The sequence below is a fragment of the Petaurus breviceps genome, unplaced genomic scaffold (genome assembly GCF_028583685.1).
Source record: "Petaurus breviceps papuanus isolate PSGF00001 unplaced genomic scaffold, PetGlider_PUasm1.0 76, whole genome shotgun sequence".
Classification (NCBI taxonomy): domain Eukaryota; kingdom Metazoa; phylum Chordata; class Mammalia; order Diprotodontia; family Petauridae; genus Petaurus; species Petaurus breviceps.
The window spans coordinates 48330077-48344016 of NW_027186473.1; the positions used below are offsets into that span (position 1 = coordinate 48330077).

General features: G+C 40.6%; 2 protein-coding genes across 5 annotated transcripts in view; one reads left to right on the forward strand and one right to left on the reverse strand.

Moving 5' to 3' along the window:
* ANAPC10 (anaphase promoting complex subunit 10) overlaps nucleotides 1–11102 on the reverse strand; it is a 137269-nt gene extending 126167 nt beyond the window's left edge. Inside the window, exon 1 of one of the 3 annotated variants that reach the window (XR_011171896.1) lies at nucleotides 10922–11102. The gene's annotated coding sequence lies outside the window, so the exon portion shown is untranslated. The remainder of the gene's footprint in view (nucleotides 1–10921) is intronic. The other 2 variants (XM_069105466.1, XM_069105467.1) reach the window with 2 other exon arrangements.
* Nucleotides 11103–11176: 74 nt separating this feature from the next.
* Nucleotides 11177–13940, forward strand: part of ABCE1 (ATP binding cassette subfamily E member 1) — a 28022-nt gene continuing 25258 nt past the window's right edge. For both annotated transcript variants that reach the window (XM_069105458.1, XM_069105459.1), the window contains exon 1: nucleotides 11177–11320. The gene's annotated coding sequence lies outside the window, so the exon portion shown is untranslated. The remainder of the gene's footprint in view (nucleotides 11321–13940) is intronic.

Here is a 13940-nt window from a genome sequence, read left to right on the forward strand (position 1 = left end):
CAGGGCTAAGATACCAAGAACCTTAAGTAGGTAACAATATGATGAAATAACAGCAGAGAATGCTAATTCCTAATCCCTTCCTCTATACTCTGACAGGGCTATACAAGACCTATTAGGCTTGTGCTCACAAATTCTCTTGCTGCAGCTGCAGTTATCTGCCAACACACCCCCTTGCCCTTTTCCTCACCCCACCATTCTGTGGAAACTAACAATAGAACTTAACTTTGTATATACAAAAACACACAGACACAGCTCTTAAGAGGATATGGAAGCATAGGAACAAGTGAAAGTGGTGAAAAATAAAATGCTAAGCATGGAAGGAGGCAGGGACAGTTCTAAGTATGGCTCTTTGGGGATCTGCCATCATAGGAGAAAGGAATTAGAAAAGAAGTTATTTCAGAAGGAAGAAAATGCAGTTCTAGACCATGAGGACAAGCAGACAAGTCAAGTGGGAAGATACTAACAACAGAAAAGAAGATTGCCTCCAGAACACCCAAATCAGTCCAAAAATCTCTGAATATTGAAAAACAAAGTAATATTAATCAACATCTGATAAGGAAGACAATTCTGTGTATTCTCAAGAGAGTACAGAACAACAACAGGATGTTCTTGAATAGTTCACAAGAGAACTGAGAATTATGAAAAGTATAAATCATGGCCTATACAGCAGAAATAACTAGCAGAAAAGAAAAACTTGAATATATGGTGGCAAAACTCTCCAAAGAAATAAGAGATAAAATAAATGATTGGGATACAAAGACACAGAAGGGAAGGACAATCTGGAAAAAGAGAAGTAAAAAGCAACAATGTTAAAAATAAAATAAGACCTCTATACAGTACAAGATAAAATATTTATCTTGAAGACAACTAAAGACAACTAAAGGATCTAACAAGGTCTAACAAAAAAAAAAGTCACAATAAGCCAATAAATCTGAATACCACAATGCAAGAAGTTCAGATCTTCTAGACTTAGAAAATAAAGTGTTAATTAAAAGAATATACAGATCACTTCCAGAAAGGGGTTTGAGAATATACTGAAAACTCCAAGATAAGATACAAAGTAGTTAAATTTAACAATGCTAATGAAAAAACAACAAATTTTACAAGTGACCAGGAGAAACTTTCAAATATAAAGGAAAGGCAAACTGAGTAAAGCAAGACTATTCTGGACCATAAATTGTAAAGGGAAATAAAGTGTTCCAAAGAGCAAAAGAATTCAAGCTGCAACACAAAATGAAATACTCTGTAAGCCTGAACTTAATCATGAAAAAAGACAGACATTCAATAAAAGGCAAGCATTCCTAAAAAAGCAAAATAGGAAAAAAAAAAAAAAGATATGAATAGATTACAGACATACCTTGGAGATTCTGCAGGTTCAGTTCCAGACCACCACACAATAAAGTGAATATCGCAATACACTGAATTACATGAATTTTTTGGTTTTCCAGTGCATATAAAAATTTACACTATGCTGTAGTCTATTAAGTGTGTAATGGTATTAATGTATATATACCTTATTAAAAATACTTTATTGCTAAAAAATGCTAACCATAATCTGAGCCTTCAGCAAGGTGTAAAATTTTTACTGGTGGAGGATCTTGTCTCAATGCTAGCTATGACAATTTCTTAAAATGAGAGAACAATGAAGCTTGCTGCATGGATTGACCCTTCCTTTCACTTGGACACTTAGAGGCCATTGTAGGGTTATTAACTGGTCTAATCTCAATATTGGTGTGTCTAGGGAATGGGAATTCCCTGAAAGTTCAGTGATGAGTCAGTCAGAACATACAAAACATTGGTGCCCTAAAACAATTACAATAGTAATATCAAAGATCACTGACCATAGATCAACATACCAGATATAATAATAATGAAAAAGTTTGAAATATTGCAAGAATTACCAAAATGTAACACAAATATGAAATCAGCACATACTGTTGGAAAAATGGCACCAATAGACTTCCTTGAGGCAAGAGTGGCCACAAACCTTCAATTTGTAAAGTATGACTTTTACTGCTTTGCAAACACCCCAGACAAGAGAAACACAAGAAAGATAAATACAGTAATCAAGGAAGGCACAAGTAAATAAATAAACTGCCTCCCCCCCCCCCAAGGGGGAGGAAAGGAAAAAAAATTTGAAAGAGAAAATCATCATGGGGTTAACAGCAAGAAAACATAACAAGAAGAACCATTAAGATATCCGCCCCCCCCCCTCCTAAAATACACAAGGAGACAAAGAAATAGAAGGTGGAAGAATGGGGTAGAATCATCCAGGACTAAAATTCATAAGGCCCTGCCTTGCAGGTGAATCTTTTGTGAAACAAAACTATAGAATGAGAATGGGCATAAATGGGTAAATGGAAGTAAGAACATAGAGGGGGTTGTGTGATGTACCCTAAGTAAATCAATAATAATTCCTGTAGTCTCTCAAATTGAAGACAAGTTACAAGGAAAATGGGTGAGGTGGGAAAGGATATGATCAGAATAGGGTTAAAGAAAATGGAAAATATCAGTTCAGTGGTGGGGAGCAGCAACACTGAAGAACATTTCTGTGTGGGGAGAGAGAGAGACAGGAAATGGGGACTTTAAATGAATATAATCTAATTGGATTTGGTGCTTAAGAGATTACACTACCTAGAAGAGAGTGTTATGACTCCAAAAACAGAATCTCACCTCAGGAAAAAGGGAATCACAGTTTTTGAGGTTAACATACCCAAAAGAATGAGAAGGCATGGAAACAGGGAGGAGATTTGATAATAAATGTGGGGAAAAAGATCATGGGAAGGCAAGGGTATAATAATGAACTTTGTAATTAGATATAAAGGAAAATTTCTACCACTGTGCATTACTTCCATCCTTGCTATCCCCTTCAGGCACTTGAAAGAATAAGAGTAACAGGAAAAAATGCTTGGAGGGGGAAGAACTATAAGACAATAACATAGAAACCATTTAGAAGAGGGAACTCAAAACAGTGGTTAGAAAATTTAATTCCAGGAATTAAATACTATCCAGGAAAACAGATACCAAAGAAGAAATAAACAAGCATGAGAATGAGTAATCATCAATATTGCTATCTGTAGTATATAAAGATATATATATATATAGCCTATAGTATATAGATATAGATAACCTATTACTATATGGATACTATCAAATAATAAAAGTCTAAAATAGCAAAAAGAGCATGAGAGAAAGAAATCCTTTTTTAGAAAAGGGTATAAGAAAAAATGAAGGAAAAAAAAGCCTCCCTAATAAACAGAAGTTAAAAAGGAAGGGGGATTTACTTAACTATTAACTGAGAAGAAAAAAGGAGGGGAAGTATTATATAACTAGAAAAAAGTTTGAGAAAGAAAAAGAAACCTAAGTCAAGCAAAACTAATTAAGAGGAGTGGGGTGGTCAGTTGATGTTGGGACAAGAGTCTGTGTAAAAAGGTAGGGGTGAAGCATGGAGGGGGGGGAGGGGAGGAAGCACAGCATCCTAACTTTAAAAAAATATCTGAGAGTAATGGGAAAAAATATAAACCTAACTCTCATCACTTAAAAACCTAATAAAACAAAACCTTGCAATTTGTTATTAAGAAGAAAAACACTGAAAAATCCAAGATGTACACGTTAGAAAAATGAGTTGCTAGAACAAAATTCACCATATATCAGGCGACTCAAAAAAAAACAGGAGTTACAATCAGGCTGTCAGAAAAAGTAAAAAAAAAAATTCATAACATAAAAGGAGATAAAACAACTACATTATGCTGAAAGGAGCCACAGATGACAAACTACTAATAACATAAAATCAACTTGCTCCAAATGCTTTGGAATCTAAATTCATAAAAGTAAAAAATAAATTAATTATAAGAAGATATACAAAATAATATAAAAGTGACAAGAGATTTTAACTTTTTTTTTTTAATAAATCTAACAAAGATAAACAAGAAAGAAAACACAGAATTGAGTAAATTGCTGGAGAAACTACAGAGGGAAAATGGACTTTTAATGAAATGGAGAACACTTCCTATCATTCCTGAAGACCAGAGTGGTATAGAAACTTTGAAAAACAAACATAGGAGTCAAGAGAAATGTAAAAAGGAAATATGGTGGAATAATGATACATGTTCCTTTAGAACCCTATCATAATGGGCTATCAAAGAAGTCTAATTAAACAGAGAAGATGGACATGGTTTATTTTGTTTTGGTTTGGGTTGTTTACTTTTGGGAGGAGAGGGGTGGTTGGGTGGGTAGAGATTATGTTTTTGAAGACCTTAAAAGAAAGGAAAAGGAGGGGAAAAGGAAATACTCTGAGGTAACCAAAGAGAAAAAGGGTAGGGAAACTATCTTATATAACTGGAATATGCAAATAGAAAACTATATAAAGGTGGCGAAAAGGGTGGGAAATACACAAAAATGCAGAAATACATTTTACTAAATATGGAAACAGTAAGGAAAAAGGAAAGCACCAAACTAGGTGATGCAGAAGATAGAGCACTGGGCCTGGAGTCATGAAAATCTGATTTTAAATCTTGCCTTGGACACTTACTATGTGAGCCTGCTTGCCTCACTGTAGCAGCAAGCACCCCAAGCGTCCTCAGGGTTTGCTGCCAACACAGGTTCTTAGATCTGCTTTGTTAAAGGAAAGCAAATCAAAATGAGTTAACAAGCTTACTTTAATCAGTCAAACATATATCCTTTACCTAGTTCAGGGGGAAAAAGGTCAGCACCCTGAACTTCAAAGTATACAGGCAGAATTATCAAGACAGAAACAGATCAAGTAGACAGCTTTCCAAACTGTCCAACCATTACATCCATACCAAACAACATCTGGATTTCAAAGCCGGGGGGGGGGCTCTGGACAATGGCTTTCCAGAGTTTCATCTGATCAAATCACAGAACACTTCTCAAAGTCAGCCCCAAAACAAAGCTGCACATCAGGGCTTATATAGCTTCCTGGCTCAGAGAATGTAACAACCTTATTGACTCACTGGCCAATCAAGAAGTATCTACTGAAAAACAAGCCTCCCACCCCAGGCTCCAGGTGCACTTTAGCCTAGGGGCAGGGAAGATCTTTAAATTTACATTCCCATTACACTCACTTTCCTCATCTGTAAAATGAACTAGAGAAGGAATGTCAAACCACATCTTTGCAGAGAGAACCTCAAATGGTGTAATAAAGAGTTGTACTCAAAAAAAATGACTGAACGACAACAAAAACAGGGAAAGAGAAAGGAGAAAAAATAAGAGAGAGAGTAGATTAAGGGAGGGAGTAGTCATAAGCAAAATAAAAGGATGGAGCAGAATCTATTATGTTTCAGCTGAAGTAGAAAGCAGGGTGGGGGGACAGAGTCAAGAAGGCAGAGTAGAAGCAGGACCTCCCCACTGCTCCAGCTTCCACCTTCCCCAATCCATGTAAAAAGGGGACTCTAAACAAACTTTGGAGCTGCAGAACCCACAAAATGACACAGAGAAGCTAACCTCCCGCTGAGGACAGCCCAGCAGGCCAGCAGAAATTGGCCAGCTCTGGGAGCTGAGCCCAGGCCCACCTGAGGCTTTAGCCCCAGGGTGGGACTGACCAGCAGCCAGCTGGAGGGACTCCAGATCAGCAGCAGCTGTGACCATTTCCAGATTTATCAACACATAGATGCAAAGGACAAAGTGAGAAGTCAGTGCAGTCTGAACTTTGGGACCCAGTAAGTGGGAGTGCCTGGCTTTTGCCCCAGGGGCTAGAAGCCGCTGAGATGACTGGCACAGCCAACCAGTGCCACATGGAAGCTTAAGCTCCTGGCCTGCAGAGTGTAGGGGGACCAAGCACCAGACTGAGGGGTAATCATTCTTGCTTTAACCTGCTTGGATCTGGATTGCAGTCTAGGGTGGAGGTAATGGGGTGTGTGTCCAGCTTGCCAGTGGTGAGTAGGGAAAAAATGGGGAGAAAATTTGTAACTCAAAATCTGGCGGAAATGAATGATGTAAAATCAGAAGTTAATAAAGCTTTTGGAAAAAAAAAACTGAGTATCATGTTTCAGGGGAAAATATGGTCATTCAGTGGAATAGAGGACTTTCAAGCATTCTTGCTGAAAAAACCAGAGTTGAATAGAAAAGTTGACATTCAGATATAAGAAGCAAGAGAAGCATGAGAAGGTAAACAGGGAAAAGAAATCATAAGGAACTTATCAAAGTTCAACTATTAACATTCCTACATGGAAAAACAATAATTGTAACTTATGAAACTTTTCTCAGTAGTTGAAGGGAATAGAAATATGTGTATGTCTATATATGAGGGTATATGGGCATATGAATACATATGTAAATGTGTGTATATATGTTTATAGGTATACATAGATAGAGGGCACAGGACCAATTTAACAGGAAGGGATGATACTTAAAAGGTGAAATTAAGAGATGAGAGAGGAATATAATGAGAGGAGATGGGGAGAGACAGAATGGGGTAAACTATCTCATATAGAAGAGGCAAGGGAAAATGATTACAATGGAGGGGAAGAACAGGAAGGCAAAAGGGAATGGGTCAACCTTATCCCATTGAATCTGGCTTGAGGAGGGAATGAAATACACACTAAATAGGGTATCTCACCCTCCAGGAGAGTAGGGGGAAAGGGGATGAGAGGGAGAATAATGGAAGGGAGGACAGGCTGGGGGGGAGAGAAGTTGGAAGCACCCACTTTTGAAAAGGGATGGGATCAAAGTAGAGAATAGAACAAGTGGGAGGTGGGATAGGAGGGAGGGAAATATAGTCAGTCTTTTACAATATATCTACTATGTTATTGTTTTACATTAGCCACACATGTACAACCAATACTGAACCACTTATCTTCCCAGTAAGGGTGGGTGACAAAGGAGGAAGGGAATGAATCTGGAATTCAAAGTTTTAAAATCAAATATTTAAATATATACACACACACACTATTATTAATACTATTTTACATGTAATTGGTAAATAAGATATACAGCCACTGGGGCATAGAGATCCACTGGAAAAGTCAAAAGGAGTATGGAAGAAAATATGGGAGAGAGCAGATTGGAGGAGGGGATATACTGTGGGACTGATATTTTGGGGCGGTGGGTAGGGGAAAAATGGGGAGAAAATTTGGAACTCAAAATCTGGCGGAAATGAATGATGTAAATCAGAAGTTAATATAGCATTTGAAAAAAAAAGAAAGCAGGGGTAGCATTCATGAACTCAGAGAAAGCAAAAGCAAATAAACCTAATTAAAAGAAATAATCAGAAAACTACATTTTTCTAACAGTGACCAAAGACAGTGAAATAATAGCAATACTCTGTGTGTGTGTGTGTGTGTGTGCATGCACCAAATGACAAAGCAAATCCTTGAAGGAAAAGTCAAATAAATTATAAAAGGAAACAAGACAGTAAAAACTATACTGGTAGGGAACTTCAATTTACTCCAGCTCAGACCTAGACAGTTATAACTATAAAATAAAAAGTTATAGAAATAAATAGAATTTTAGGGAATTTAGACACGATAGACCTCTGGAGAATACTGGATGGGAATAGAAAGGAGCATAGCTTTTCTCAGCTGTACATGGCACCTTCACAAAAAAAACTTACCTTGTAGTAAACATAACAACCTAACAAATACATGCTAAAAAGCAGAAATATTAAATGCCCCCTTTGGGGACCATAATGCAATAAAAAGAACATTCAATTAAAGGACCCTGGAAGCTCAGACTAAAAATTAATTGGAAACTAAACAGTCTAATCCTAAAGAAGGAGTCAAAGAACAAATCATACAAACAATAATTTCATTAAAGAGAATGACAACAATGAGACAATATAGAAAAACTTGTGGGATGCAACCAAAGCAGTATTTAGGAGAAAATTTATATCTCTAAATGCTTATTATATCAATAAAAGAGAGAAAGAGCAATCAATAAATTAGTTATGCAACTTGATCACTCACTCTCAGCTCCTCACTGACAAAGTACTTCAAGGGGTATATAAACTGTGAGTCTGCAGGCATCCTTTTTGCATTTTTTTTTGGAGGGCAATCGGGGTTAAGTGACTTGCCCAAGTCTGTGTTAAGTGTCTGAGGCAGGATTTGAACTCAGGTCCTCCTGACTCCAGGGCCGGTGCTCTATTCATTGCACCACCTAGCTACCCCTGGCATCCTTTTATTAATAATCTGCTGGCCTTATCAATAAAATGATTAAAATACCCAGAAACTATGTCTCAGAAAATTTTAATTGTCACAAATCTTTGTAGCAAAAGTGTCTCTGATAAAGGTCTCATTTCCAAGATATATAAGGAACTGATTAATATTTATAAGAGGAATGATACATAGCCAAAGAATATGAACAGGCAGTTCTCAAGGATAGAAATCTACGTTATCAATGACCCTAGGGAAAAGTACTCCAAGTCACTCATAACTGAAGAAAAGCACACTGAAGTGACTACAAGCCTTCAGAGTGGTAAATAAGTATGACAGAAGAGGAAAATGACAAAACCCTCTTGGGAGAAGAGAGGGTTTTCAGGAAAACAAGCACATTACTGTATTCTAGGTAGCTCAAGGGATTTAACTGGCTATTTTGCAAGGCAATTTGGAATTATGACCAAAAAGTTACTAAACTGTCCTTTAGCAAAAGCATTGCCACTGCTGGGCCTATTCCCTAAAGAGATCAAGAAAAGATGGGGGGCATACATATGTGTAAAGGTATTTATGGCAGCTCATGTTGTAGGAACAGAGAACCAGAAGCTAGGAGCGTGCACATCAGTTGGAGAATAGCTAAGCAGATTTCATTTACCAATATGATAGAAAACCACTGAACTTCGGGAAGTGACACAGGGAATGATTTCAGGAAAACCTAAGAAAGCTGTATGAACTGACAAGAGTTAGGTGAGCAGAACTTCTGAGGTCTGAGTTGGGAGAGCAGGTTCAGATGTGAAAGAATTCACTTAGACCTCTTATAGCCAGTGGGAGCTTTTTATTTTTTGTGAAAAAGCATTACAGATCTTCTTAGCAAGAAACCTAAATGAGTCCTCGATATTTGGGGGAGTTATGCTTATATAGAGATGTTCAGGATAATGATGTAATGTTTAGGATTTCTCATGGGGGTTGGAGATTTGGGGACAGGATAAGTACAAACAAGATGAGAAAGATGATTCCTTGCAAGATAAGGAAAAATTGTCATGACACAGGATGAGGAAGATGAATGACAGCATAGGTAATACAGGATAAGGGGGACAAAAGTAATTCTTTTGGTATAAGTTGTATGGTATTTCAAGATAAGGGGAAAAGACATTAAGACATCTTCAAGTTACAGATCTTAAGTTACAGGACAGGCTACAGAATGAGTCTCAAATCCCCTCAAGCGGCCTGGGAAAGTAACCCTTAATTAACCCTTTGGGCACCATTTGTATACAAATCAAGACCAGGAGAACTATGTATACAATAACAAAAACACCATAAAGATAAAATACTTTGGAAAACTTAACAACTCTGATCAATATAATGACAAACTACAATTCCTTAAGATGATACAGAATGCCACTCACCTTTTGACAGACTCAAGAAGCCTAATGAGACATATAATTTTTACGAAGCCAATGTGGGCGTTTGTTTTGCTTGACTAAGGATATTTTACAAATGTTTCTTTTTTCCCCAAGGAGGGCAGAGGTGAGGAAAGAAAATAGATGCTTAATTGAAAAAATAAAAATTAAATTAAAAAAAGAAACTCTTTACTTCATCTTTAATCTAAACCCAAAATTAAGGAATGAAGTCAGGCTGACATGCTAAGAATGTACAAAGAAAAAAAGTCTGATAAAGTTAAAAAAAGTATCATAAATAAAAATAGTGCCCCTGCCAAATATGTTCTCTACAATAAATTTGCCTCCGCAGGCTGCAAACTACCCAGTACCACCAAACTAAATTAAAATGTAGCTGGAAAATGCTCAACAAAATAAACAAAAATACAATAAAATACAGATAATATCGATTTGTAATTTTGTCTTTATGGGACTGCAAGAATCCATTTCTATTTGATCCTGACGCTGCTGCCACCTAACTGAGCAAACTGCTCAAGATAATGCACCTCATATGTACTGCAATTGCTATCCTGTTCAATTCCATTAACTCGCAGGCGATTTTCCAGATTACCAAGAAAGTGAAAAAAAAAAAAACACTGATTCAGATCTAAACTACAAGAGATGCCACCTTCCAACACAGAGAAGTGAGGTGCCAAGTAGCCAGGATTCCCACCCTGAAGCCACAACACGCTACCACTCCATGCTCTTCCCATAACATCAGGATCAATCAACCAACAAACATTAAGATAGCATGAAGTTCAATTTTTGATGAGTGTGGCACCTGGAAGGGATTATTTTAACTACTCTACAGAAAAGGAAAGTCCATCTTTTCTATGGGATAGAATTCATCTCGATTCCTAAATACCGAGTAGCAGTGGGCACCAGGAAACAGGTATTTACAGCTTCCATTTCCATGTACCTTTAGAATTTGCAAATCATCATTTACATACATTATCTTATCTCATCTGGTCTTATTCCCATTTTATAGGTGAGGTAAGTGAAGTAAGAAGAGGTTAAGTGATGCCCAAAGTCACATTTGGTCCCCTTACAAGCATGGGGTAGTCTAGATTCATTCCCTTTTTACAACTGAGGCTATTGAGATAAGGTGGGGTTAAGTGAGGCCCACAATCACACAGCCGGTGTCCCACATCTGGCTAAGTCCAAGTCCAGAATTCTATTGGCTCACACCAGACACCCAGCTCCTGTCTCCCACAGTCCAGCACCAAATGATGCAGGCGGACCATGGAGCCAGGAGGATACCGAGGCACAAGTCGGCCGGGGGGCGGCTCCCCAGCCCCGAGGGACCAGAGAAGGAGATCTAGGCTTGGAGCGGGAAGGGCAACCAGGATGCGCTCCTCCCTGCCGCCGTACACTTACAGTTCTCCAAGCCCCAGCGTGGCGAGCGGACGGCCCTGCACAGTCACTGGTCTGCTCTCTTCAGAGCTTCGCGGGCACCCAACAGCCCCGGCGCCGCCCTCCATACACCACTTCGCGGCGCACCTCGATGACATCAACCGCCACTCCGGTCCACCTAAGCCTTCCTCCTTCCTCGGAGGCTGGGCCAGCTGCCTGCCTCCCCCCCCACCCCCCCCACCCCCGCTAGCTCTTCTGCGCGCGCAGACTCGCGTCTCTACGGTGAGCGCGAGGCGGCGGCTGGGCACCGCCATTTTGGCCGGTGGCCGCAGGAACACGTTGTGCGGCCCACAGCCTGAAGCCGGAGCCTAGGTCGTAGCTGCCGCCGCCCTCCCCGCTCCCAGGGCTGTCCTTTTCCTCCAGGTAAGGTGGGCAGCCGAGGTGCGGGGCCGCTGCCCTATCCGGAGCTGAGCGGTGACGGAAAAAGACGCCTTCCGCGGAGGGAGGGAGCGAGAGCTGGTCGGAGGGCTAGGCCCGGACGCAGAGGCGATGTGGGCTCGTGCCGGGCGGGCTCGCGGCAACAGCCGGAACCGCCGGGGCGCGAGACTGGGGGGAGGGAGGCCGTACTCGCGCGCTCCTCGCAGCCAGCCCCGGCCTCCCAGCTGCGTGTTCGAATCTCCGCTTTGTCACCCAGGGCAGGGCGCTGGCTTACTCCCTACCCCAGTTCTCCAGAGGAGCGCCGTGGGAAGCCCCCCCAGTCCCCCACTCGGAAATGTTGGGAAAGTAGGCCTCCCCTAGTCTTCTGGGGCTTTGGTTTGCAGGAGGATGAGTCACTGCACCCCCACCCCCCGCTCCTCAGGAGCTTTTGTGAAAAAGTGACTGCCCGAATATTGAAAGAGTTTTCTCCCAATGCAACTGGCCGTAGTGGGGCGCTTGACCACAGGATTTCAGAAGAGACCCGGCCGGCCCCTTTACTTCTACCCTAAGGGTGCTCATCCTACCTTTTCTGGAGAGGGGAGACCCACTCCCTCCCCGGAGGCTGCTTTTTCCACCTTCCTGTTGTTCCTTTCGGCTGCGAAGGAAGTGATTCCTTTGAATTCATAACCATGAGGTCATGATTCCTTTTGTTTAGACTAATTTGCCTCTTTTTTATCCCCCTCCTGTCCCCTCGCGCCCTCTCCCCCCTCTTGCTCCCAGTTTTGCCCTTTAGGGTAGAGCAGAATAAGTGTAATTCCTCTTGATTTCAGCCCTTTGATTGTTTGAAGATTGCCATCAAGCCCGACTTTCCTCTAATACGGTTTCTTCCAGTCAAGTAACCAAGCATTTACTGATCGCCTACTGTGGGCCAGGCACCGTGCTCAGCGCTGGGGCACTGAGACATTCAGAAGCAGTCCCTGCCCTCATGGAGCTCAGTCTCCTAGAGAGCAGAAGGGAGAGAGAGTTCCGGGCATGAAAGACAGCCAGTAAAAATGTCCAGAATCGGCGGGTGTTCTTGTTCAAGGAGCAGCACAGGAGGCTCAGGATCATGTAGTATATGGAGGGGAATGAGGCCTGAGAAGACTGGGGAGGTCGGAAGGGGCCAGGTTATGAGGGGTTTTCAGAGAGAGCTTTTGTGTTTGATCCTGGAGGTAATAAGGAGCCACAGGCTCATGAAATAAGGACTCGCTTGTCAGAACTGTACTTTTGACAGCTGAGTGGAGAATGGATCATCGTAGTGGGGAGAGGCTTCAGGCAGGGAGAACAAGAAGTAGGTCATTGCAATAGCCCAGGCATGAAGTGACAAGGTCCTGCACTGGAGTGGCAGCAGTTTCAGAGAATAAAGGGGGCAGATGTTGTGAATGTAGAAACAACGGGGGCTTGGCAACAGATAGGATGTGGGGATGAGTGTGGGGAGTCAAAGATGTTTGAGCCTAGGAGGGTGGTGGTACCCTCAACAGTGATATGTTTAGTTACTTGAATTTAGTTTTTAATCATGAACTGGGAACATCTTTAGAAACCACTGGCTTCTGTTAACAAGACTTTATTGTTTTTCAAAATTCTTCCACATAGGCCACAGTGATAGCCAGGCTATGACAATCATGCCTTTTTGGTTGTGGCCACTTGCCCAGTGAGAGCATGTGTGGCCTGAGATAACCACTATTTTCCATCATTCAAACCATCAGATGTTAACAAGGGTTGGTCATCATCTTGAGTTTCATTTGGACTGAAAGACTCTCCTCCACCAACCCCAGAATAAAACATTATTTTTGAAGAATGAAACTAATTTTTAAATGACTAGGAAATTAATGGGGAAAACATTTCTTTAAAATATTTTATTTATTCTTTATTAAAATTCAGTAAACATTAAGATTGTATTGTGTGCATTTCCACTGGCAACCTGGACAGAATGTGAGCCATGGCATGAGGAGTCCTGCTTCTGCTACATAGCAATTGTGTAACTGACCCCAGGCAACTCTAAAAACTGTAATCATGTATTTATTCGGTGCATACTATATTCTAGGTGCTAGGGATACAGAGACATAAATGAAACCCTGCTCTCAAGAAATTTCGGTTCTATTGGAATTTACTTTGCAGCTCTGTTAAGTTACAGAGTTATCCATCTACATTGACAGAGGGAATTTACACACTGGCAGCAGGTTAATCTGTGAAATCACAGGCCTGGGCCCATACCTACTTACCCTACCCCAACACCCCCCCCCCCCAAAAAAAAATGGGCAAGACATTATAAATGTCTACTCTTTGAAATTAGTTGTACACAACTCCTAACTTGTTCTGTGTTTTTATGGGGGTGGTAACTGTATAAATACAGATGTGTGGATTTTCATGTGATGCTATTAAATATTTATTGACTGCAACCAGAGTACTAATTGCTATGATGAATCAGTTTTGTTACATTTTCCATAATAATATGATGACTGAACTAGATTTAGAATGAGAAAGACTTGGGCTTGAATCCAGGCTATGATTCTTTTGATCTCTCTGACTTAGGACAAATCACTTCCCCTTTCTGAGCTTCAGTTTCCTCATCTCTTAAAATGGGAAT